Consider the following 25016-nt stretch of genomic DNA (forward strand, 5'->3'; position numbering starts at 1 on the left):
CATTTAGACTGTCACTCTCATGACTAGATTCAGTACTTTTATGCAACTGACATTTTGTTCTCTGGCTATAAGAGATGAAGGTGAGATACTGTATAAAGCAATATGGAGTCCATATTGGTTCACTTAGAAAAGAATATCAACACCTGTTTTTATTGTGGTATTATGTTATGCTTCTACTAGTTGTTGCTGTTTAAACCTTAATGTTATGGAATATAATGTAGACAAGAAAAACATATGAAATAAATGAGTGCTGTAATGCATAAATTTAAAGTTGCATTCCTCTAACTACTATCCAGATTAAGGAACACAGCATTGCTGTCACCTTAATGTAAAAGTTTTCTATGTATGCTTTCCTGATCATACTTCATCCCATTCTGTATCACGAAAATCATTGTAAGGTCTTTTAGGGTTTTCATTCTCTTGCTTTTCTTTAAATGGTAAACAAAATTGGTTTTGCTTATATGTGAATTTCTTGGCTATATATAATTTTTTTACTGTGTTTATTTTTGGGGCCTTGCATATTTTATTCAACATTGGTTTAAGACAATTGTATTGTTGAATATAACTCTAGTTTATTTTTACTGCTAAAAAATGTATGTTATCGCACTAATTATTCTTTCTGTTATTGATGGCCTTTAGTGTATTATAGTTTAATGCTCCTTTGAAATTAACCCTTCATAAGCATGCATTGCTAGGAGTAGAATTGTCATAAAGTATATGCATCTTTGTCAATGTATGAAATACCTTAGGAAGCTAACTTTACAAAGAGAAAAGGTTTATTTAAGTTCATAGTTTTGGAGATTCAGTGTCCAAGATTGGGTGGCTCTACAGTAGGTAGAAGCAAGTGGTCACATCTTGAATATGAGTGCCACAGAAAAGGAGGGTGGAGCCAGGCTGTTTCTGTTCTAACAATCCTCTTGTTAGAACACAGGAGGCTACATGAGAATTAGCCTGAGGACCTGAGGACCTCCCACAAAGCTCCATCCCCCACTGTTTTCATCTCCCATAGTACCACACTGAGGCCCAAGCCAGTAATCATAGTGTGTCTTTGGGCAACAAAAACCATGGCAATATATAATATGCTAAACTCTTTCCAAAGTAGTGCCAATTTATATTCCACTGGTAATCTGATTAGGGTTTTCTTTTGTCAATATGTTCCTTAACATTTGTTAATTTCAGAATTTTTTTATATCTGTTAGTTTATTGGGTATAGTGGTATCATATTTAAAAAAAATAATAGCTTTATTGAAAATTGAGAATATAGTTTATATGCCACATAAACATACCCACTTAAAGCATATAGTTTTTAATATATTTATAGAGTTGCCCAGTAATCTTTACCACAATTAAATTTGGAACATTTTCATCACCTCAGAAAGAAACCCTGAACTCTCCATTTCTTCGTAAGCTTCTAGGCAACCACTAATCTACTTTATATCTTTAGAGATTTATTTATTCTGGGAATCTCATGCAAGTGGAACCATTTGTACAATATGTGCTCACTTAGCATAATGATTTTAAGGTTGCAAGTAACTGTATTTCATTCCTTTTTGTTGTTAAATAACATGCCATTGTATAGAGATACCACATTTAATCATTCCACGTTTATCAATTGATAGACATTTGGGTGGTTTCTACTTTTTGAATAATATTGCTGTGAATATTTATGTACAGTTTTATTTTTCTTGAATATGTTCCTAAGACTGAGATTTCTGGATTATATAACTATGTTTAACCTTTGGAAGGAGCACTAGATTGTTTTCCAAAATAGCTGCACTATTTTAAATTACCACCATTATCAATGGAAGGGTACTAAAGTCCATGGTATCTGTGATTTTAATTTGCATTTCTATAGGGACTAATTATGTTGAGCTCTTTTTATGTGCCTGTGAGCCATTTGTATGCCTTTGGAATAATTTTTATCTTTGCATACACTTTGATTAAACCATTAATTTTTAGTTATTGGGTCATGAGTTCTTTATATGTTCTAGACAGAAGTCTCTTAATAGGAGATATTTTCTCCTATTCTGTAGTTTGCCTTTTTACTTGCTTGCTGATGTCCTTTGAAACACACAATTTTTTTTTATTTTGATGAAGTCCAATTATGTGCTTTTGCTTTTGTTGCTTATGGTTTTGATGGCATATCCAAGAAACCATTGCCCACTTCAAAGACACAAAGATTTTCACTTACAAGAGTTTTATAATTTTAACTCTAGCATTTAGGTCTTTAATCTATTTTGAGTTAACTCTTGTGTGTGATATGAGTTAGGAAACAATCTAACTAAATTATTATGCATGTGAATGTCCAGTTGTGCCAACATAGTTGTTGAAAACAAGTATTTTCTTACTGAATTGTCTTGGTACCCTTCTTGAAAATCAGATACCATAAACATGAAGGTGTTGTTTCTCTACACTCAATTTTCTGTCATTGATCTATGTATTTTCCTCCTTACACCTATATCATACTGTCTTGCTTACTGTAGCTTTGTAATAAATAAATCTTCCAACTTTGTTCTTTTAAAAATTTTTGTATTCTATTCTCAGTCCCTGGGATTTTCATATAAATTATAGTTAGCTTGTCCATTTATACAAAAAGATTACCTGTGGTTTTGATAGGAATTATAGGACTCTGTAGACTAGTTTAACAATAGTGGTCTTCCAACCTGTGTATCTGAGGTGTCTTTATATTTATTTGGGTCTTTTGAAATTTGTTTCAACAATATTACTCTTCAGATGGAACTTTTCATCTCTTTCATAAAACTTACATCTTTTATTTTTAGTTTTTGATGCTTTTACAAATGGCATTGTTTTCCTAATTTCATTGTTTGCTTCTTCATTGTAAATTTAATTTTTTTGTATTTATCTTGTACCTGGCAACATTGATGAATTCATTTATTAATTCTAATAAATTTTAATGGAATTTTAGAATTTTCTAGACAGAAAATATAGTTTTCCTTTTCAGTCTAGACGTTTTTTTCTATAATTTGCTGAAAGCCTTTGCTAAAACCTCCAGTATAATGAATAGAAATAGTGAGAGGGGACATTCTTATCTTGTTCTTGATTTTAGGGAAAAAAGCATCCAATCTATCACTATTAAATTTCATGTTTACTGTGGGTTTTTCATAGATACTGTTTAATCAGATTGTGGAAAGTTCCTAGATTGTCCATGGTCACAAGATGATCATGTAGTTTTTGTTCTTTGGTCTGCTGATTTGGTTTAGATCAGTAGATCTTTATTTACATTAATAGATTTTCAGTTGTTAAGCCAACCTTGCATTCCTAGAGTAGATCCCACTTGAGCATGATGTATTATTCTTTTAACAATAGCTCAGTTTACTATTGTCTTAACAGAAGTTCTCAATACTAAACGACTTTTCTCTCTCTTTTTTGTTTTTTTGTGATGCTGGGTATTGAACTCTTGGCCTTCACCAAATGACTTTAAAAAATATTTTCTCTTCGGGCAGATGAAAATGATTATGCATACAGTTCAGCAACTCAAAGTATGCTCAGTGACAGCTGAAAGACATCTGTAAATATTTGTGGATTGATTAAAACTCCTGGAGTTTGGGACCCTGTTGTGAAGAGTTATGTAGAGGTAATTAGACTTTTCATAAAATTGTATTGGTTTTATTTTTGTCTTAAGCCTATGCGAGATTGCATTTCTAATTATCTTTATTGATCAGGAGGAAATTTAATGGAGAAAATTGTTAGGGTTAAGGGTTAAGGGTTAGGGGGTGGGGGTTAGGGTGTTAGGGTTAGGGTGGTTAGGGTTAGGGTTGGGGGTTAGGGTTAGGGTTAGGGGGTTAGGGTTAGGGGGTTAGGGTTAGGGGGTTAGGGTTTAGGGTTAGGGTTGGTTAGGATTAGGGTGAGGGGTGGGGTTAGGGTTTAGGGTTGTTAGGGTTAGGGTTAGGGTTGTTAGGGTTTAGGGTTAGGGTTGTTAGGGTTTAGGGGTAGGGGTAGGTGTAGGGTTGGGGTTAGGTTTAGGGTTAAGGTTAGGGTTAGGGTATTAGGGTTAGAGGGTTAGAGTTAGGGGTTGGGGCTAGGGTTAGGGTTAGGGGTTAGGGTTGGGGTTGAGGTTAGGGCTAGGGGTTAGGGGCTGTGGCTAGGGCTAGGGCTTAGGGTTGGGGTTGGGTTTAGGGTTTAGGGTGAGGAGTGGGGTGAGGGTTTGGGGTTAGGGTTAGGTTTAGGGTTTAGGGTGAAGGTGTAGGGGTTAGGGTTTTGGGTTGAGAAATGAGGGTGAGGGTTTTAGGGTTAGGGTTAGGGTTTTAGGGTTAGGGTTATTGTTAGGGTTAGTGTTAGGCGTTAGGGTCAGGGGTCGTGTTTAGGGTTAGTGTTAGGGTTCGGGGTTAGGGTTGGGGTTGGGTTAGGGGTTTAGGGTTAGGGATTTTAGGGTTAGGGTGGTTTTGGTGGTTAGGGTTAGGTTTAGAGTTAGGTTTAGGGTTTAGTGTTAGGGTTAGGGTTGGTTAGGGTTAAGTTGAGGGTGAGGGTGAGGATGAGGGGTGGGATTAGGTTTTAGGGTTAGGGTTTAGGGGTTGGGGTTGGGTTGGGGGTTATGGGTTTGGGTTTGGGGTTAGGGTTTGGGTTTAGGGTTAGGGGTTAGGGTTTGGGGTTAGAGGTTAGGGTTTCAGGTTAGTGTTAGTGTTAGGGTTGTTAGGGTTTAGGGTTAGGGTTTAAGGTTTAGGGTTAGGGTTGTTAGGGTTTAGGGTTAGGGGTAGGGGTAGGGTTGGGATTGGGGTTAGGGTTAGGGGTTATCGGTTAGGGGCTGGGGCTAGGGCTAAGGTTATGGGTTAGGGTTGGGGTTGGGGCTAGGGCTAGGGGTTAGGGGCTGGGACAAGGGCTAAGGCTTAGGGTTGGTTAGGGATGGGGTTGGGGTTAGGGTTTAGGGTGAGGGTGAGGGTTTGGGGTTAGATTTAGCTTTAAGGTTTAGATTGAGGGTGTAGGGGTTAGGGGTGAGGGTTCGGATGAGGGTGAGGGTTTTAGGGTTAGAGTTTTGGGGTTAGGGTTTTAGGGTTAGGGTTAGGGTTTTGGGTTAGGGTTTTTGGGTTAGGGTTAGGGTTTTGGGGTTAGGGTTTTAGGGTTAGGGTTAGGGTTTTGGGTTAGGGTTTTTGGGTTAGGGTTAGGGTTTTGGGGTTAGGGTTTTAGGGTTAGGGTTAGGGTTTTTGGGTTAGGATTTTATGGTTAGGGTTAGGGTTTTAGGGTTAGGGTTATTGTTAGGTTTAGGGTTAGGGGTTAGGGTCAGGGGTCAGAGGTCGGGGTTAGGGTTTAGGGGATAGGGTTTAGGGGTTAGGGTTAGGGTTTAGGATTCAGGGTTAGGGTTGGGGGTTAGGGTTAGAGGGTTAGGGAATACTCTCATGGACAAAGCAGATAGCAGGCAGTCTTTAAAAAATTTTTAAATTGAGTTATAATTAGTAAATTGGAATATACGGACAGAATGTGTCAAAAATGAATTTTTGGAGGTCTGTCAAAAAAGCAAAGTATTATTCACTGTATCGGTTTGAATTTAATCTTGATTTTTCAGATGATGTCTAAATGTTTATTTTCATAATAAGCTTCAGTTTCTCATTTTTTGTTGTCTATGTGAGGGGAAATGCTGAAATATTTAGTTAAGAAAAACACTTTCAATGGAAAAATTTTAGACAACCAGTTTGGATGTCATGCATATTTTAAAACCAACATTGACATGATTCTTGGACATAAAATGATTCAAGCATAGAAACCAGAACTGTTATTACCCAGACAAGGGATTTAACTGCATACTTCCCGTGATACTTCCTAAGAAGTATGACAACTATTTGTTTTCAGCTCTGACCCAGTGTTCAGGAGTGCCTGTTTCTTCAAAAAATCTCCCCAGCCCCTCAAGCAAGAGAATGTTGACCACGAAGGCAGCAAGCAAAGAGCCCAGAAACAGAAATTCAGGACCTGAAAGCCCTCAGTTACATTACTCCCAGAGTGCTAAATACCTGGAGGCCTTTAGGTTACAGGAAGAAAGTTCAGGAGGGCTGCATCCTTTCAACAAGACTGTCAGCAGCATATTTATAACCTGGATTTCTAGTTACTGTAGACCAATAAATAGACTGATGATTTTTTGCAATTAATTATAAAGACCCTGATATAGAGAACAGATCAGCCCCATATTAGACAGCACCAGACAAGAATGGTTTAAGACACACTGAACATAACCCTAGACCAGAGTCATTTAAACAAAGACACAAATCCTAGCCCAACCAGAAAATATACAAAAATATTAGTACAAAGATGTGATTGTACATCATACAGACATCTCCTGAAGTGGAGGTATTGTAGTGCACTAGTCTGAGCAGAGTTGGCTCAGATACCAGCTTTGGCATTTTCTAACTATTGAACCTGAGAACAGGAAACTAGCTATTGTGTGTCTCACAGTGGGACTTACTTTACTTTATTTGAAAGCCTCTACTCTGGTACCCACCAGGTTGCAAATGGACAGCAAGTAAGACCTATTTTTCTTATGTTCCTCATTCTCTTGTTGCCCTAGTTACTCCTTTGAGATGAACGAGTAAGATACTGTATATGGTTTTCATTCTGCTGTGTCATGTTCAAATAACCTTTATGTTTTCTTCCTAACCGCAGAGTTTAAAGAACTCCTCTGGTCAAAGTCAAGAAGCAAAAGTAAGTAAGCAATGCCTACTCCAGAGAGGTGGCCTAACAAACCAAGGTATTTTGGGGGGTGCTAAGAATAAAATGTTTAGTACTTAAAAGAGTTCAGGAAAAAGGAGATAATTGTTTGAAGTGGGTCACAAAAGTATTACTTTTACTATAATTTCTATATCAAAGAATACTAGACAACAGGATGTTTAAAACATCCCTTAGAAAGGGTTCAATATAAAGTATATAGTGGCACTCTAGATTTATTATATCGAGTATATGTGGAATTGAAAATCAAATAAAATAGGAAATGAAAAAGGAAGTACAAAGTAAGTACATACTGTTTTATCATTCACAATGAAAGAAATGAAAATTATGTCTACCAGTTACAAAATAATAATTTTACTTATTAAATGAAACCATGTACTGGTCTCCTAGTGACACTAAATACAGCTAAATTCCAGACATTCTAGCTAACAGGGAAATAGAAATTATAGCAAAATATTTAAGATTAGGATTATTTTTTAGCTTCTAGGGATCAAACCTGGGTCTCAGGCATGCTATACTAACATTTTTTCCACTGAGCTACACCCTAGTCCCAAGATTGGGACTTGACACTTTGAACATTTTAATAAACTTATGCCATTTAATAAGTGAAGCAGCAGAATTACTGTAACTTCACTTGATCTGGTGCTACTTAAATAAAACATAATTCGCAGGAATGTTTGATTTTCACTGTCACTAAGTATATACTAAGAATATGTTATTCACTTCTGAGAAGAAGGGGAATGAGAGGGTCTGAAGCAGAGGTGACAAACAGCATCGTAAACTGCTGTCACATCCACATCTGCATCCCCTGCTTCCACCTCACTATTACTGTCCAGAAGGGAGAGGTGTCACTGCAGTGAATCATTTGGGCCCCTGAAGCACAATGCTGAATCCATGAAGAGGGTTTTTCCTCCTTGATTTTTTTTGGTCTGATAAGCTCTTCAAAAATAAAATATAAAAAGACAAAAAAATAATATAAAATACTAGAATAAGTTCTAGATCATAGCCACCATAAAGAACAGTTCTGTGTTGCTGTGTGTGTGTGTATGTGTTTCTTATTAACTGCTCTTATGTTCCCATAGGTAGTCTGGGTTCAGATTTCTTTACATATGAAAATCTACAAGCTCAGAGATGGAGATGTGGCTCAGTGGCAAAGCACATGTTTAGCATGTGCAAGGACCTAGGTTTGATTCGCAGCCTCTCAAAAAAAAAACTAAACCAGATATAAATACACAAACACACCCCACATTCTATATATATGTGTATATAATTTTAGTTAGCTTTTCCATTCTTATGACCAGAGATCTGGCAAGAATAATGAGAGAATGAAAAGTGCATTTTGGCTTATAGTTTCAGAGGTCTCAGTCCGTAGACAGCTGGGCCTAAGGTAAGGCAGAACATCACGGTGGAAGGGCATGGAGGAGGAAAGCAATCAAAAAGAAGGGGGTGCATTCTAAAAGAAGAGGGTGCTTACTGTTACCATGCAGTCAATCCATATCAGTGGATTAATCCACTGATTAGGTTATAGTTCTCATGATCTAATCATTTCACCTCTGAACATCCTTGCATTGTCACACACATAAACTTTTAGAGGACACTTCATATCAAACCACTATATACCACACATTTGTAACATTTTAATAAGCATTTCTCAAAATGGTCACCAGGTTAAACATCAGTGAAGTGATTGTTTTCTGCCCAGTTACTCATACTTTTAGATATCCAATGCAGTGCCACCCTTCATGTTTCTAAAAATAGAGTTGGGGATATTATTATTTTTTAAAATACACCTACAAAAGCAACATATGTTTTTACTATGTTAATTGTGATTTGTTACAGAAAATAATACATGTTTTCAAAATTTCTTAAATCTATCAAAGAATCTATAAACACTCCTAACAAATGGAAAAATATGACTTACTCTCACACTCTCCACAAGCTTCTCACAGATGTTAGAACTAAGAGACTTTTTCCCTGAAATTCTTCAAAGAAAGTTCGAAAAATTGGGTGAAAATGATTGACAGACTGTTTCCTTCAAAATAATTGACCTCCACATATAACTCAGTGCCATTCACATGGAAAGACCTTAACAAATGCCTATGATGGATGTGTATGTTTTAAGTAGATACTCCATTATGATCATCGATCCACATTCTTAGCACCATAATGCTTCAATTAAACAGAAGTGCCAGTGTTTTACAATTCTGGTTTAAATTTCAGTTAGTCAGTCATCCAGTCACCTGCTATTCATTTGTTCATTCAGCGCCTACAATATGCCTTTGGGAGAATCAGCAGTGAATCCAATTGACAGTTTCCATTCCCCTACTGTCCTTTGCAGATGAATGAGGACAGGGGGCAGGGAGACGAAAATAAATGCACCTGTAAGACCATTTGAGTAGTGTTAAGTACATAAAACAGGAAAATAGGATAGAGTAGGACTTGAAGGAGAGGGAAGAACGATTTTAGACACAAAAGTGCTAACTGTGTAAGACAATGAATGGGATAGAGTTCGACTTGAAGGAGAGGAAAGAACCTTTAAACTTTCCTTAGAGGAAAAGATTCTGACAGATTGACTTCTGAACTAAATGTAGTCAGCCATTCAAATACCTAGAGAAAGAATTTTTCAGGCACACCAAAGAGTTAGGGCAAATAGAAGAAAAAGTATTTTGAATCTATCTAATTGCAATGAGAAGACATCTGAGAAAGGATTTTTTAAAATTATATATATTTTAAAAATTATAAAAATATATAATTTTTAAAATTTATGTGTAATATATATTATACACACAGTGGATTGAACCCAGTGCTTTACACGTGCTAGGCAAGCATTCTGCCACTGAGCCACAATCCCAGCCCCTGAGGAGGATTTTAATTCAAGTTTATTGAAGAATAATTTGCACACATGAAAAAATTATCACACACTGTATGGATGTGATGTGATGAATTTTGTCAAATGTATATAATCTTGTAAACACCACTCCACTGCCACAATTAAGATATAAAATATTTCCATCACTCCAAAAAGTTGCCTCATGCCATTTTTGCAGTCAGTGTCTTCCCCTGCACAAGCCACTAGAAATCACTACAATTTGCCATATAAATGGAATCAAAAAGGCTACCAAATAAATTGCCTCATGTAAGTATACAATGTGTCACCTTCTGGCCTCTTTAACATAATACTTTCATTCATCTTATTGCATAAGATAACAAGCATTGGAATGATATGGAAGAGAGAAAGCCTTTTTGGTGGGGATGTAAATTGGTGTGGCTATTGGGAAATTGTATGGAAGCTCCTCAAAAAGTTAAAAATTGAACCATCACATGATCCAGAAATCCTGCTTCTGGGTATATCCAAAGGAAATGAGGTCAGTGTGTTGAGGAGACAGCTGTGCTTTCTTGCTCACTGCAGTATCATTCAGAATAGCCAAGAAATGGAATCAAACTAAGTAAACATCAGTGGATCAATAAATAAATGGTGAAGTGTTTTAGTCAGCTTTTTCACTGCTGTGACTAAAAGACCTGATAAGAGCAATTTTAGAGGAGAAAACGTTTATTTGGGGGCTCATTCAGAGGTCTCAGTCCACAGATAGCCAGCTCCATTCCTCCAGGATTGAGGTAAGGCAGAACATTATGGCAGAAGTGTGTGGTGAAGGCAATCATCTCACATGATGATCAGGAAGCACTGATAGACTAAATTCAGCTCACCAAATATAGACCCCAAAGACTTGAAACCCAGGAACACATGTCTTCCAGCTACACCTTACCAGCCTACAGTTAACACTCCATTAATCCCTGTTAAGGAGTTAATTCACTGATTGGGTTAAGGCTCTCCTAAACCAATCATTTCACCTGTGAATATTCTTGCATTGTCTCACACCTGTGCTTTTGGGGACACCTACTATCTAAACCATACCATGATGTAGATATAAAATATTATTCATCCTTCAAAGAGAAGGATATCCTGCCATTGATGACAATATAGATGAACCTGGAGAAGTTTATCCTAAGTGAAATAAGCTATGTACAGAAACACAAATACTGTGTGCCCTCACTACAATATGCCATCTGGAGAAAAAATCATACAAAAGGAGAACAAAATGGTGGTAACAGGGGCTGGTGCTGGGGGAAATGGGAGATGTTCAAATACATACGATTTTCATTTGTCAATCATACTTGAGTAAAGCTGGAAAAGAATATAAGTCTGGGCCTCAGGATAAAGTTAAGATCTAGAGAAAAAAATCTGGAGTCTCAACATCTGGATAGTATTTCAAACAATGGGATTAGTCATTATCCAAGGGGAAAATGGAGGACCAAGTATGGAGGCCTTCAGAGTATTACAATGAGGTCAAGAATCCAGAACATTGGGAAGAAACACCCAGTAAACAAGAAAGAAAATAATGTTAAACCAAAAAAGAAGCATTTCAGAAAGGAAAAAGATTGGTCAACTGTGCCAGTTATGGTGTAAAATGGGTTCTTATCATTAATTATCAAACTGGAAACTGTCAGTTACCTTGATAAGTACTTTTTTAATATCCCTGTGCCAGAAATTTATTTAAAAATTGGGAAAACTATGGAGACAGTAAAAAAAATAGTCACTGGTTGCTGGGGATTAGAGAGAGGGAAAATCAACAGGTGAAGCCCAGGATTTAGGGCCCATCACCACTCTATGATAATACAACGTTATTTTAAATTTGTCCAAACCCATAAAATATATAGCACCAAGAGTTATCCCTCATATAAATGGTGGACTTCAGGTGATAATGATGTAGCGATGTAGCTTCATCAGTTTTAATAGCTTCATCAGTTTTGGTGGGGGATATTGTTTAACAGGGAAGACAGAGAAAGGCAAAGGATGTTATGAGAAATCTCCATATCTTCCTCTTAGGTTTGTTGTGAATCTAGATCTTCTCTAAATAATATTATGCCTTAAAGTTTTTTTAAAAAAAAATAAAGTACTTGAAATGCCACAGCGAATAAAGCACAAGTGATAATATGTTGGAATTTACAGTCTAATATGAACACCTTCAACTTGGTTATTTAACTGCATACAGAGATTGGGAATTGAACAAGTAGTTAATGGTTCAAAAAAAGTTTAGAAGTTCAGAGAAAATTTGAATTCTTTGGCTTTTCTTCTATTTCCCCCTCAACAAACTTTTAATACAATTACACTAAAGAAAAATAAAACATTATAATTTTTATGTTAACCATAGTAACATTATATTTAAAGAGAGATATTTACTCTTTAGTAAATTAATAATTTAGAATGTATTTGAAGACACAACCAATTAGCTGCAAGTAATTTGCATTTTTGTTTTTATTAGTTTACTAGATTCTTTTTCAGTGTTTCTATAATGTAAATATTATCTTTCAAAGGGAAATGATTTTTTTGTATTTGCCTGGTAATGAGCTTTCTTTAATTATCAATTGGCAAATTTCATACATTTCAAAGTAAATATAGCCATTTTTGTTGAAAGACTAGCAAACAAACCCATGTGTATTCACCAGGATTCTCTAGAGAAACAGAACAGGATATATACAGAGGAATTGATTTTTAAGGAAGCGTTCATGAGATTATGCAGACTGGAAAGTTCAAGAGCTGCAGGGTGAGTCAGCAAGCTGGAGACCCAGGAGAGCTGATAGTGGGATTATAGCCTGAACCTGAAAGCCTACGACCAGGAAAGCCAGCGATAGTACAGTTACCAAAAACAGCAGGCTCAAGATCCAAGAAGAATTCATATTTCCGTTTGAGTCTGAAAGTAGAAAAAAAATTAACATCCCAGTTTGAAGTAGTCAGACAGAAAAAAAGTGTTTTCCACTAGTTGAAGGCTGAACCTTTTTGTCCTAATCAGGCCTTCAATTGATTAGATGAAGACCACCCACATTAGGCAGGGCAATAATCTTTACACAGTCTATAAATTTAAATGCTAATCTTAACCAAAAATACTTTCACAGAAACCCCCAAAATAATGTTTGAACAAATCTGGCAATCTCGTAACCCAACAAATTAATGCATTGAATTAACCATCACTCTGTGCACAGCATTGTTTCGTTCCTTAGCTTAGTATCAAATTATTTTTCCATTAAAAATGTGTTGCCAATTTTTCTTGTTTCTGTATTGTGATTATTTTTTATTTTATTGCCTTTTTTCTTTTTTTTTTTTGAGCATCTACACATACTGAACACAGACCAAGAGTCATCTAGCATCAACCATGAACTCCACAAAGCATTGTAGACATGATTTATTTCATCCACACCACAGGGAGAAAAATCTCATTATTCCTTCCACCAAATGCACACAAATTTTTATTCTTGGGCTTAGTCTATTAGGGGCAAAAAAAAAAAAAAAAAAAACTGAGATGTGTAGAGTGTATTATAAATTTAAAAGAAAAGCTTTAAAAATATAAATCCATCATTATCATTAATAAGTGTTTGGCACATTGGAAACTATATTAACCATCTGTGGTTTAATTGTTAATTGTTCAGTAAGCAAACTTTCACTCTAAGTGGTATCTTTAAGCAACTTAGGGGGCTCCTCTAATTACCTGTTGATTAAAACTGGAAGACAAAGGCTAGTTGCAAATATGTATAGATTTATGTTAACAAAATAAGTCTCCTAATTCTTTACAGCAGCATAAAAGAGAAATAAAGTATAAGCCAAAATAAAAATTGAAAAGGACAGGCTCTTTACAAAACAGTAACTCAAAATGGATCATATAGACCTAGGTACAAAACACAAAACTCGTAGAAGATGACATAGACAAAACCCTAGACAAATTTGGGTGCTGTGATGATTTCTTAGATACAAAGAAATCAATAAGCTGACGTAGTTAAAATTATAATTTTAAAAAGTTAAAAGTTGCTCTGTAAAACACACTGTCAAGAGGAAAAGGCTAGCCACAGACTGGGAAAACACATTTACAAAACACATATCTGGCAAAGGACTGTATCCAACATATATGTGAAACCCACCCTCTAACCTATTCAAGACTAATAGCAGATGAACTACTTCCATTCACATGGATTACTGAGAAGCCCAATTTGGTGATTCTGATAGCACTTACCTTATAATAGCCAGTTCTGACCAATCGTTTAATGTCCTCTGCTAGGGGGTTAGCAAAACAGTATCGGGTTTTTTTCCAAGTGATACATATTTATCTGCTGCAGAAGGAACGTGTTTTTTCAAGGATCCTAGGGATCTATTCTAAACTCTCCTATCTGGGGCTTGGCCCAGGCTTCAGTGCAGCCTTCTTTAGCCCCACCCACAGACATCTCTAATACTGTGAAGTCTGCCTGATCATTTGGTCAAACAGCAGGTTCACCTGTGCTACAGCCTCAATGTGCAATGGAATACTTTTTTGCTCTTAGCCCCACACAAATTTAGCTATCTTTCACATCACCTGCAATATGGTTGCAGCAGTATCTAAAGTGCAGAATGTGCTAACTCCAAAACCTGAAGAGGCTTACTAAGTATTATCCTATTTTCTTATTCATTTGGTGGGCCCTGAATGTATTATGTTATGCCTTCCACTCTCTGCAACACAAGTATCTTACTAAAATTTCCAGAGTACTTGCTATCTATAGCTCTTTGATGGTTAATTTTAATGTGTCAACTTGATCAGGCCACAGGGTGCACAGATATTTGATTTAAAATTATCCTGGGTGTGCCTGTGAGGGTGCTTCCTGATGAGATCAACTTTTAAATCAGTAAACTGATTTTCCTCCCCAAAGTGAGTGGTCCTCTTTCATTTCACTAAAGGAGTGAATTCAATAGAAAGACTGAGTAATGGAGCCTTCACTCTCTGTATCTGGTGTCTTCTAGCTAAAAGACCAGTCATCTTATGCCTTTGAACATGGACTCAGATTGGAACTACACAACAGGCCTCCTGAATCTCCAGCTTCGTGCAAACTGTGAGACTTAGCCCCCATAATCACCTCAGCCAATTCCAATCAATCAATCAATATTATTGATTCTATTTCTCTTGAGAAGTCTTCCTAATTCAAGGGTATACTCTTACCCTGGAAATATCTTGCACTCCTGGAAGCACACACCCTTGGAAGATATTTAAATAGCAAATAAAACAAAGAGCAAGTCAAAGAATTGTGGAAGGAAAAAAATGTTTTTTTTTTCTGTTTTTTAAACAAGAATCCCAGATGTTTTGTTTACCAACACTACTCGGTAGTTCAGTTCTGTAGCAGCAACTCCTGCTGTTAGCTCAGCCTGCAGAAAGAAGTGGCTACTAAGCTTCTTAATAATGCCAAGGTCCCCCTCACAGTGCATCTCTTATCACCTCAACAGAATATCCCCTGGGCCTCCCAAAGAATACAGTCATCCTGTGAGTTCACTGTTCTTTCATTTTAAAGAGACCTTAGCATGACTACTTCTCTGTGTCTGCTTGAACCCTTCTTCTACAGTCTGTTTTGACATTTCTACTTCATTTCATGAGGACCATCACTTCTTCCAAGCTTCTGGATATCTACCCCAGCAACATAAAATAAATCATACCCTGGGGCTGGTCATAGTGTCACATACCAATGATCCCAGTTACTCAGGATGCTAAGGCAAGTTTGAGGCCAGCCTCCTCAACTAACTGAGACACTATCTCAATAATTAAAAAAAATAGAGAGAAAAAAGGATGTAGCTCAGTAGTAAAGTGTCCCTGAACGTTGAAGAAAAAGAGAGAGTGCACCCTTTCCAGGGATTAAATGCTGTATTATGAGAGAATGCCCCCATAATGACAGTTCTTTATTATCCAGCTTTATATTCTGACCCATCAACCCAGAACTCTCAGGAGCCATTCTTGAACATACCCTCCACTGATACAGATGATCCAGGTCCTTTAACAGTCCCAATAATTTCCCAGTTGGGTCTTGCTGAGATAGATCCCTGGTAATTGCTCCAGCAACCAGGAGAAAAGTTGGGAAAAGTCCTGAGAAAAACAGCATAGTTTTATAAAACATTTATTTTATTTGAGGCTTCTACATATCTTTGAGTAAAGGGATTGAGGGATCCTATCTTCCAATAAAGGGGAAGACCCAGAAGTTTCAAGAAAATCTGCCAGTTCAAAGTTCTCATCATAAACCCTGGGGTATACTCTTCCTCTCAGGCCCTGACTTTGATTCAGTTTTTAAAAAGCTATACCCTATAGAATGCATTCAAACACTATCAGAACTAATTATCATATTTACTATCAGAAGATCAGCCAGCCAACAGCTCAGTCTACATAGCTCCATGTGCAAAATTAACTTCTTCATTTGTTACACAGCCCTTGAGGTCTCCTGTTTCAGAGCTGGGTGGCTAACACCCCTACCCTTACAATTACCCAAGCTCAAGTCTCACATTTTTCTTCTGACTCCTCTTTCTCAATCACTAAACTCTCAGTGTTGCACTTCCATTTGTAATTCCTCACAGCCTCTTTGGCAATTTCTCATTGTCATTGTCACTTCTTTCACTCCAAGTTATGTTCTCTGTTATTGATTATAATCTCCTTAACTGGTCTTGCTACCCTCTATGCAAGTGTCATATTCATCTCGCATGTGACTGTCAGATTAGTCTTTCTACAAACCACGTATGTCATAAGATGAGACCTTTCAAAACCCGCCAAGTATAAAAAGTCAAGATTCACCCTTTAGAAAGTGACTTGATTTCCTTTATGACCTGATTCTAGCCTAGTTTTATGTTAAAAATTTTCTTATTTACAATGTCTTCTCTTCGTATATCTCTCTTTCTAAATTGTGTGATCTGACACCCCATGTTCCTTTCATCTTTTCCTATATCTCTACTTGCTCTGCTAGTTCTCATGTGCAAAATCCACACCCCTCATCCTCCAGGACACAGCCACTGAGGGTTATCACTGTGTGGTTAAATGGCCAGACTCTAGAGCTGAACTGCAAACTGTTTACTGGCAAGTTATTTAACTTCTCTATGCAGTGGTTTTTCTTAATGGTCAAATAGGAGGAGGGAAGGGGAGAGAATGATAGAAGCTATCTCACAGAGTTTTGCAAGAATCAATTTAGGCTTATGACAACACAAGCTTGGAATATGGTTAGCAATTAATGGAGATTGGCTATTCCTACTAAATTTCCCTATCTTCTTATACTTTTCACTGATGCTTCTAGGAGGAAATAGCCTCTTTCTTCTCTTATATTGTATAATCAAATCCTTTCTATCCCTTTCTATCACTTCCTGCCATAGAATATTTATGTTGATAGCCTATTTCTCCATAGTGTGTGTGTATATATATCTCAGTTCATCATTGTATATCCCAACTCCATAATTTAATGTATTCACCATTACATTGAGTGAATGGATTTTGGGTTGTCAGATTAAATTTAACCAGGGTAAGATCGATCTCTCTCTCTCTCTCTCTCCCTCCCTCCCTCCCTCCCTCCTTCCTTTCCTCCCTCCCTCCCTCTCCCTCTCCACTATCACTACAAGGAGAAAGTATTAGCAAAATACAATAACTATCTGCATGCCCCATCCCTGCCTAGATCCTCTTTTGCAATCTTGTTTCTCACCAAAACTTAGGCTAATTATTAAAAAAAAATAGCAATGAGAGTGAACCAATAAAATCACCTTTCCTCTGCTCCCCATCCCTGTAAACACTATGGCAAACAAAACAAATCAACCAAGATCCAAAGAGGAGAGGTTTCTGGGGTTGCTTTCTTCTTCTTGTAAGTTTCTATCATGGGCTCAATAATGATACTTTTATTCTGTCTCCTACTGTAGACAACTGTATGCAGGTTATTCCAGCTCATGTTGTAACGATTAAAATAGAAGTTCCCAAGGTTATCCACAGATGCATTTATTTTTGTATCCCATACAGTGCCTTGCACAGTGATAAAAATAGTTTGACTCAATATTATATATTTGAAATACAGAAAAAGGAATCTTGATTTTTGTAGAGGCTGAACAATGCTAGAATTGAAAGGGAGAATAGAAAGTAGAACAAATAGCCAAATAGCATGAAAGCAGTGTTGTGATCCAGCCCTCCAAAGGCAAATTCTCAGTTACCAAAACCTAGTGAAGGAATGTAGACTTTGAAGTTGACCTGAAGGGGTTTTGAATATGTATCTATCATTCACTAGATATTTAAGTTTAAACATACTAGGTCCAAACTCTGAGCTTCAGAACCTCTTATGGGGAGTAAAATGAATATCTATCTTGAAGCCTTGAGAGAAGACTCACATGAGGTAACATAGATGATAGACCTCAGTATATACAGCATATATAGTGTGATAATGGTAGGTCTGTCTATAGTGACTTCATAAGGATTAGTATGTAATAAAGTAAGTGAAGCAACTCAGACACCCTTTTGAAAATAGCCAAGAGATGACATCAGCAATTAATTGAGGTAAAGGAGACAAGATGCAACAACACAGGACACAGTAGAAATAGGCCTTTCAGAATTGGGGAAAGACTAGATCTATGTGCTAGATATGCAAAACACTTAAGATAAAAAATAGGAGTCAATTTTATCAAAACAATTCACAGAATAATTGAGCTAGAAAATGTTTATTTCACTTTTGCAGAGGTGATCTGTAAGAACATTCATAGCTTATGTAGAATTCTTCATGGAAACAAAAAACACAGAAGTGAGGTCTTGATCACTGACCACAGAGAGGGAGACTTGCCTCACCACACTAGTAACCAATAGCAGGCATCTGCAAAGGGGACAGCCAATTAATAATTGCAATTGTCCATTGAAATTAAAAATATCAAAGCAGTTTTAAAAGTATACTCCGACAGGTATTCTCAAGTTCCTCAAGCCAAGTACAAGAGCAAATTGGACACAGAAAGGCTCGCTGATCTGCAATGTTCCCTTCGCTCAATTTTTTTTTTCTTTACTCATGCCTGTTGATTCTTGTGCCTCTCTGGTCATGGCAACTGGAAGACATAAACAAAGAAGTTACCAACCAGGAAGTCACCAATACCAAATTTTCACAATTAGAAGGGTCTCACCACTATATTACCACTGACACCACCTTATCTCCCTTGCCTAACTCTCTTGCATTCCGACCCTCCCTCCCCACAAAACCAAAACTGCTACAGCAGAGAGAGATCCCTGGCTATAATTAATAGATAATATACCTAATACAGCAATGGGCATAGCAGTTAGACTTACAGGAGCTTTTATTAGAGGAAAGGTTTCCTGGAAGATTTCAGCAAATAAGTTTATGAGAAACACTAGGCAAAACAATCATATGAAGAAATAAATAAAGCAAATAACTTAAAAACAATGATAACATAGGCCATGACTTTTGGAAGAGAAAATCATGATAAGTTTATAAAAGTGTATCTTTGAAGCCTAGTCAGTTGGTCGTCTTTCATATTAATGAAAGTGTAGTCATCATTTATAAAGAGGGCACTTTCATTAATACTTCGGGCAACAAATTTTCACTAAATACAAATGAATTCACATTAGGCTCTTCTAAAGTGTCAACGTACTCTGCTTACAAGAGAGCTAAGAAAATCTATTTATGTTCTTTTTTGTAACAAATACCCACTAATCAAAAGGAAAATATTCTCTCTCTGGCCCTTCTTCCCAGGTACTAAGCACTGTTTCTCTGATTAATGATCCAGGAATCTGCAATAACTGCAAAGCCAAAATTCTGTAGTTCTAACAGTGTCAGCTACCTCTGCCCAGGTGTTAAACTAAAGCCCTCTTCCTGAAGGGGCCTTTGGTAATTAGTAGGGCCAGCAGGTGTTTGCACTTGCTGCTGTTCCTGGTAGTTGAGCATATGTGTCAGGCCCCTGTTGGGAGGAGAAAGAGAGTGAAACAAGTGGTCCTCCCCAACTCCAGCAAGGTCAATTCCTCCCAGGAAGAGAAAGCAAACTTTCTATCTCTGCATCAAGCAGCAGCCTAGCTTACCCTCTAAACTCCTCAGCTAACTTTGAAGTTGGATTTGGCCCTTCTCCTGCTCCCATTAGTAATACTTTCTTATCATTGTTCTTTGCAGACAGCTCCCTTAGAAGTTGCTGTGCTCTGGGCCTTTCTGACCTGATTTTCTTCAACTGAAATCATTCTGTCCTGAATCTTACCACATTATCTCAGATTCTACTCCCTGACTTCCAAGGGGATCCTCAACCAGGCTGATAATGTAATTTTGCTGAGGTATGAGTCCTAACTGTAACCAGAAAAGGGCTTAATCCCACCTTAATCTCCTTCCCAATATATTTAAAGGTCTGCAGGTAAACTGGCTCTATTGGTGAGAGGGAGCACAATTTAAAGCACTGGCCAGTTTCCATGGTATAAATACCACCATCATTGCCAATGTCAACCATCTAGAGTTGCAGAGTTGGGAAGAGATGTACAGGACCAGCATTCACAGATTCATACAAATATTCTGAACATTGTATGGTTTATAACAGTTTCTTAAAGAAAGTGTCATTACTCCTTGGGAGTGAAAATTTTATGACTAGATTTAGTTGGTTTAAGATATTTAGCCATGGGCTGGGGTTGTGACTCAGCAGCACAGCACTTGCCTAGAACTATCTTCCAGAGAGATGTATATTAGTCAGTGCCCTTGCCTAGAAGGTGGGAGGCCCTGGGTTTGATCCTCAGCACAATCAATCAATCAATCAATGTATTGTGTCCAACTACAACTAAAAAATAAATATTAAAAAAACACACATTCAAAAAACAAACAAACAAACAAAAAAACACACATTCAACTTAAAAAAAAGAAAGAAATATTTAGCCACTCTGGTGGGAGACACCTGTAATTCTAGCTGCTTGGGCAGCTAAGGCAGGAGAATGGCAATTTCAAGGTCAGCCTGAGTAACTTAATGAGACTCTGTCTTGAAATATATTTTTTTTAATGTCTGGGATGTAGCTCCATGGGAGAGTGCTTTCCTACCACGTATGAGACCTGGGTTCAATCTTCAGTGCTGCATGGAGGAAAAAAGAGAAAGAAAAAGGAATATTTTAGGGCAAAAGAGGTCTCACAGAACACTTTAGATTGCATCGAGGACTCTTGCAAGACAGCAAAATTACCTTCATGCTTTATTCCTCTCCCTCTGGGGAACCCTTTAAAAATGCTGAAAGCTAAAAAATGTATGAACCTACAGCAAGAAACTGGAGGATGGGAGCCATCAGAGGATGATAGATAATAACAGGTCTCTGTGATTCAGAGAACAGATACAGCTGCGATCGATGCCACAGAGAGAGGAATCTGCTCCAGGAACTGGCACAATAGGGACTAGGATAGAAACCTGACAGCTTCCCAGCAGCTCCCTCCGAAACTTCCTTGACACTTTTGGGAGGCAAAAATGAGGGAGTGTGGGAAAAAGCTGAAAGCCATAAGGAATAGAGGGAAAGTCAAATGGTTCACATTGCTAGAAATGTTCAGCCCCTGCTGGCTGACAAATAGTTGGGCGAGACAGAAGAGAGGGAAACCTTGAAAATCTGGTGAAGCTTGCACAAAAAGAGCTCTGTCATTCCAACCAGATCAAAACCTTCAGAGATCCAGCCTAATAATTCAGACTAACTGCAAAGCATCAGTGGTAGGGGCCGGGAGGAATCTTCCAGATAGATGTAGATTAGTCAGTGCACAACAGTGCTCATGTACACTTTGAGCAAGAGCAGCCTAAACACCTTGTAAGCGTAGCCCATCATCCAAGAAGAGAAAATGTTAGAAAAGATGGTTGGAGTGCTTAGGAGTCTAATTCATATTTTGTGAAACTCAAACCTTAGGTGGCAGATAATTTTACTCTCAGACAAAAGGCTGTAACCATGTAGAACCTGCCTATTGAGTGAATGTTCTCAGCTCAAAGGCCCTGTGAATCCAACAAACAAATATGGGCACACCAGCACACCTACCAGATACAAGTTCTCAGCAGCTTGTGGAGATAAAGCATCAAGTGAGGTTTGATTTCAGTGTGCTTCAGTAGAGGAGGGATGATACCATTGCCCCTATGTAATCATGGGACCACAATGCCTTAAGAGAGGAAGGAGGTGAAAGTTCATAAGGGAGATGAAATATTTTCAGCTGGGTTAAGGTATTAGAGTGCTAGGGTTGCCAGATAAAGCACAGGACACAAGTTAGATTTTAATTTCAAAGCAAACACGAATATTTCTTTGTGTGCAAGTATATACCAGTGAACTCACTGGTACTCAGGGAATTGATTTCTGGAGGACCTACTGTGTACTGAGTCCTGTTCCAGGTGCAGAAGATTGAACCATGAATCTCCACCAACCTAGAGTTTTATGTACAGAAAACAAACCAAGTTATTAAAGCATACCACATGCCAAAGGAGATCAGTGTTAGGAAGGAAAATAAACCGAGAAAGGGGCAGGGATTATAGTGGTCAGGGAAGTCTCTTTGTGAAGTTGAAGCTGATCCTAGATGTGAAGGAATGAAAGTGTGAACCCTCCACACACCTGGGGGAGGAAATATAAGCGCCAAGCCCCTGAGGATGCTGTGATCTGGGAAGATGTGGTGCTGGCTACACAGTAGAAAACAACTGGAGGTCAGCTGGGGCTGGGCCTGGGCCACTTTTACCAGTGTGAGGAGTTGGACGGGACTTCATAGGCAGGAGAGAGCCAGCATAGGGTTTTAGGTTTGGTTTGTCTGTCACCACTGAGATCTCCAAACTAAGTACCCATTGACTTGGAGCTGGGTCTGTTAGGTTTAGAGGTTATAGTACTACACAAAGGAAACTCCAATTTTGTGAGAAATGTGCAAATACATTTTCAAGCATGTTTTAAGATTTTCAAAAAAAATTCTGTATTGTTATATTTATTTGTATGGTTTATTTCACATGCATTTTGGGGCTAAATTAATGCTGTGTGAATCAAGGTTCAACCAAATTACTAATGTTCCTTTCTTGACATACCCTTGGGCATGAATCCTGCTTTTCATTGTCCTCTAATTTACATTTGCTGCTTTCTGGAGAATTGCAGATGAATTTTAGGGACTTGATGCCTTTCAAGTTAAGGTATCAGGCAGGCTCTGTGTAGCTGAGTTTTCTTAATAGGCTAAAGTTGTTTCTCTGGTTCTCCTTTGATTTTAAAAATCTGTAGCCTTCATTAACAGATTATAGCAGAGTGTTTTAAGAATAAATTTAATGGCGTTTTAAGAATAAATTTCTAGACATATACATCAAACTTTCAATTATTATAAAAATGGATAACAGGAAATTGTATGCTGTGCACAAAACAGTATTTGTTGAATATTTTTGGCAAATTGTGCTTTGTTGGCAGGACTAGTTAGGAAGAGATTCCTTGAGTATGTAGGCACACATGAGATCAAACAGAGATAAATTTACTTTATATAAAAACACAAAAACACAAAAGTCTTTTAAATCAGAGGTTTGGGGTTTCTTGTGAGGGTTTTGTTGTATTATTTTGCAATACTGGATTTGAACTCAAGGCCTCCATGCCAGACATGTGCTTACCACTTAGCTCTGCTCCCAGCTTTAAAGATTTAGGTTTTTAGGTAAGATATTTTGGGAGGGTATTTCTTTGTAGAGCAGTAGTAAGGATCAGTTAGAGAGATAATTGTTGGAATATTACTCTTTTACTTATATTATCTTCCACTTGGTTTATTTTAAAGAATTTAGATAAATTATTAAGGTAAAGTTCACAGAAGTGTTCAAGTCTATTTGTAAAAACATTCCTTACAAAACAATTGCTAACTGATTTAACAAAGTTATTACCCTGAAAAGATTCCTTAATCCTACTTACAGACTATTACCCATTTAAAAATCATTATTTGCTCCTCAGAAGTCTGGCTGTATATGAAGGCATTGTTTGTCTTAACAAAAAAAATCCTGTTTTCCTGGAGGACAGAAGAGTTGAGATCATGTTTATGTTGTTCGGTTTTCTCTTCTTTGGATGGTTCCAAAGGTGAGCCTGCAGCTTCATTTCTTGGCTGCAGGATCTGTCTGCCTGTCCCCACAGTCTGGGGACCATCCAATGTGGGCCTGGAGGCCATGTTCCCTGGAAATGGACTTGGCTAGAGTGAATGTCAATGGTGTCCCTGCCCCTTTTTGTCCCGATGCTCAGGTCTTGTGCATTCACTGGAACTTGGAACTTTGCCCAGCCCTTGGCCGCCTCACTTCCCACTTCCTCGAATTGCCTGCCTGATGATAGCGCTGTGGAATTCAGCCCTGCCTCCTTCAGCTTCTGTCCTTAAGCAAGCTGTTTAACCCCTGGGAAGCACTGACTCCACTCTCTGGCACCTGGCTCATGCTCACGGAGTGCTAGCTGTTACCAGAAGCTTTGTCTCTGGGGTGCAGTGTGCTTCATTAATCTTGTTAACTGCTCAGTTGCAATGATGAAAAAATTTAGATCTTTCAAAGTGCGTATTTTCAGAGGACTGTATTTTTGTTGTTGTTGTTGTTGTTGTTTGAAGTTCTAATCACATTTCTTTTCACTGTAGTAGTTTATACTTTTGGATGAGTGCAATCCCCATACCTACTCTGCTGGTTTGCTCTTGGTTAGTTGACTAACAGATTTTAGGTCAGAACATACATTAATATTTATAAAATGGTACTATAAATTATTCATGTCCTCAAGTACCTTTCTGACAAGAAGTATTAACTTGTGTCATATTATCTCATGTTGTGACATACAGAAGTGGCAGAAAGGAAGATAGGAGAGTTTGTCATTTAAGTTAGTATTTGTCTGACATGGTAAGGTGTATTATATTCATTCACTCACTTAGAATGTCATAAGTATTGATAAGTGCAAGGGTTTGTACAATGTAATGTTGAAGTCAAAAGAAAACTTGCGTTCATATTAATATTTTACAAGTAGGAAGACTGAGATCTAAAGATAATCCTCAGTTATTTCTAAATAATCAACTTTTTTTCCCCATCACCAAACTTACTTTCCAGAAAAGGTTTGGCCTTTAAAGACTCATATTGCTTTGCTTAAATTCAAGCCCTTTTGTCTTCCTCCCCGTTCCTGTTCATTCTTCATGTAGATTTTTATTTTGTTAAGGTATTACCTATTGAGTCTTACGATGGCTCAATGATGAAGAGTAAAACTATATTCTTATTGTCAAAGAAGTCACTTTCTGGTAGAGGAAAATTGATGATAAATTTCATTATACTGCTGTAAGTAAAAAATTTTGAATATATAATAGAAGTCCTACAGAGGAAATAATACATAATTCAGACCCTGTAGGGTGGATGATATCCACAGAAGTATAAAAGACTGAGAGGGGTTTTCAAAGCAAATGAAAAGAAGAAGCTTTGTAGGCAGGAGAACAGTTCATGGAAAGCCACCAGTATCATGCAACAACATGGGTGGCATAGGAAACACAGGTCACCTAGTGTTGTTGGAGAAAGGAGGATATGTGCTATGAAAGACAAGAGGTGGAAGAAGTGGGTTGTGATCATC

The 25016-nt window shown here is 37.6% G+C and overlaps 1 long non-coding RNA gene across 2 annotated transcripts in view; it reads left to right on the plus strand.

Annotated features, from left to right (window-relative positions):
- The first annotated feature begins 6604 nt into the window (after positions 1-6604).
- Positions 6605-25016, plus strand: part of LOC144374433 (uncharacterized) — a 66299-nt gene continuing 47887 nt past the window's right edge. For both annotated transcript variants that reach the window (XR_013433831.1, XR_013433832.1), the window contains exon 1: positions 6605-6645. This is a non-coding gene — a long non-coding RNA (uncharacterized LOC144374433). The remainder of the gene's footprint in view (positions 6646-25016) is intronic.

The sequence above is a fragment of the Ictidomys tridecemlineatus genome, unplaced genomic scaffold (assembly GCF_052094955.1).
Source record: "Ictidomys tridecemlineatus isolate mIctTri1 unplaced genomic scaffold, mIctTri1.hap1 Scaffold_693, whole genome shotgun sequence".
Lineage (NCBI taxonomy): Eukaryota > Metazoa > Chordata > Mammalia > Rodentia > Sciuridae > Ictidomys > Ictidomys tridecemlineatus.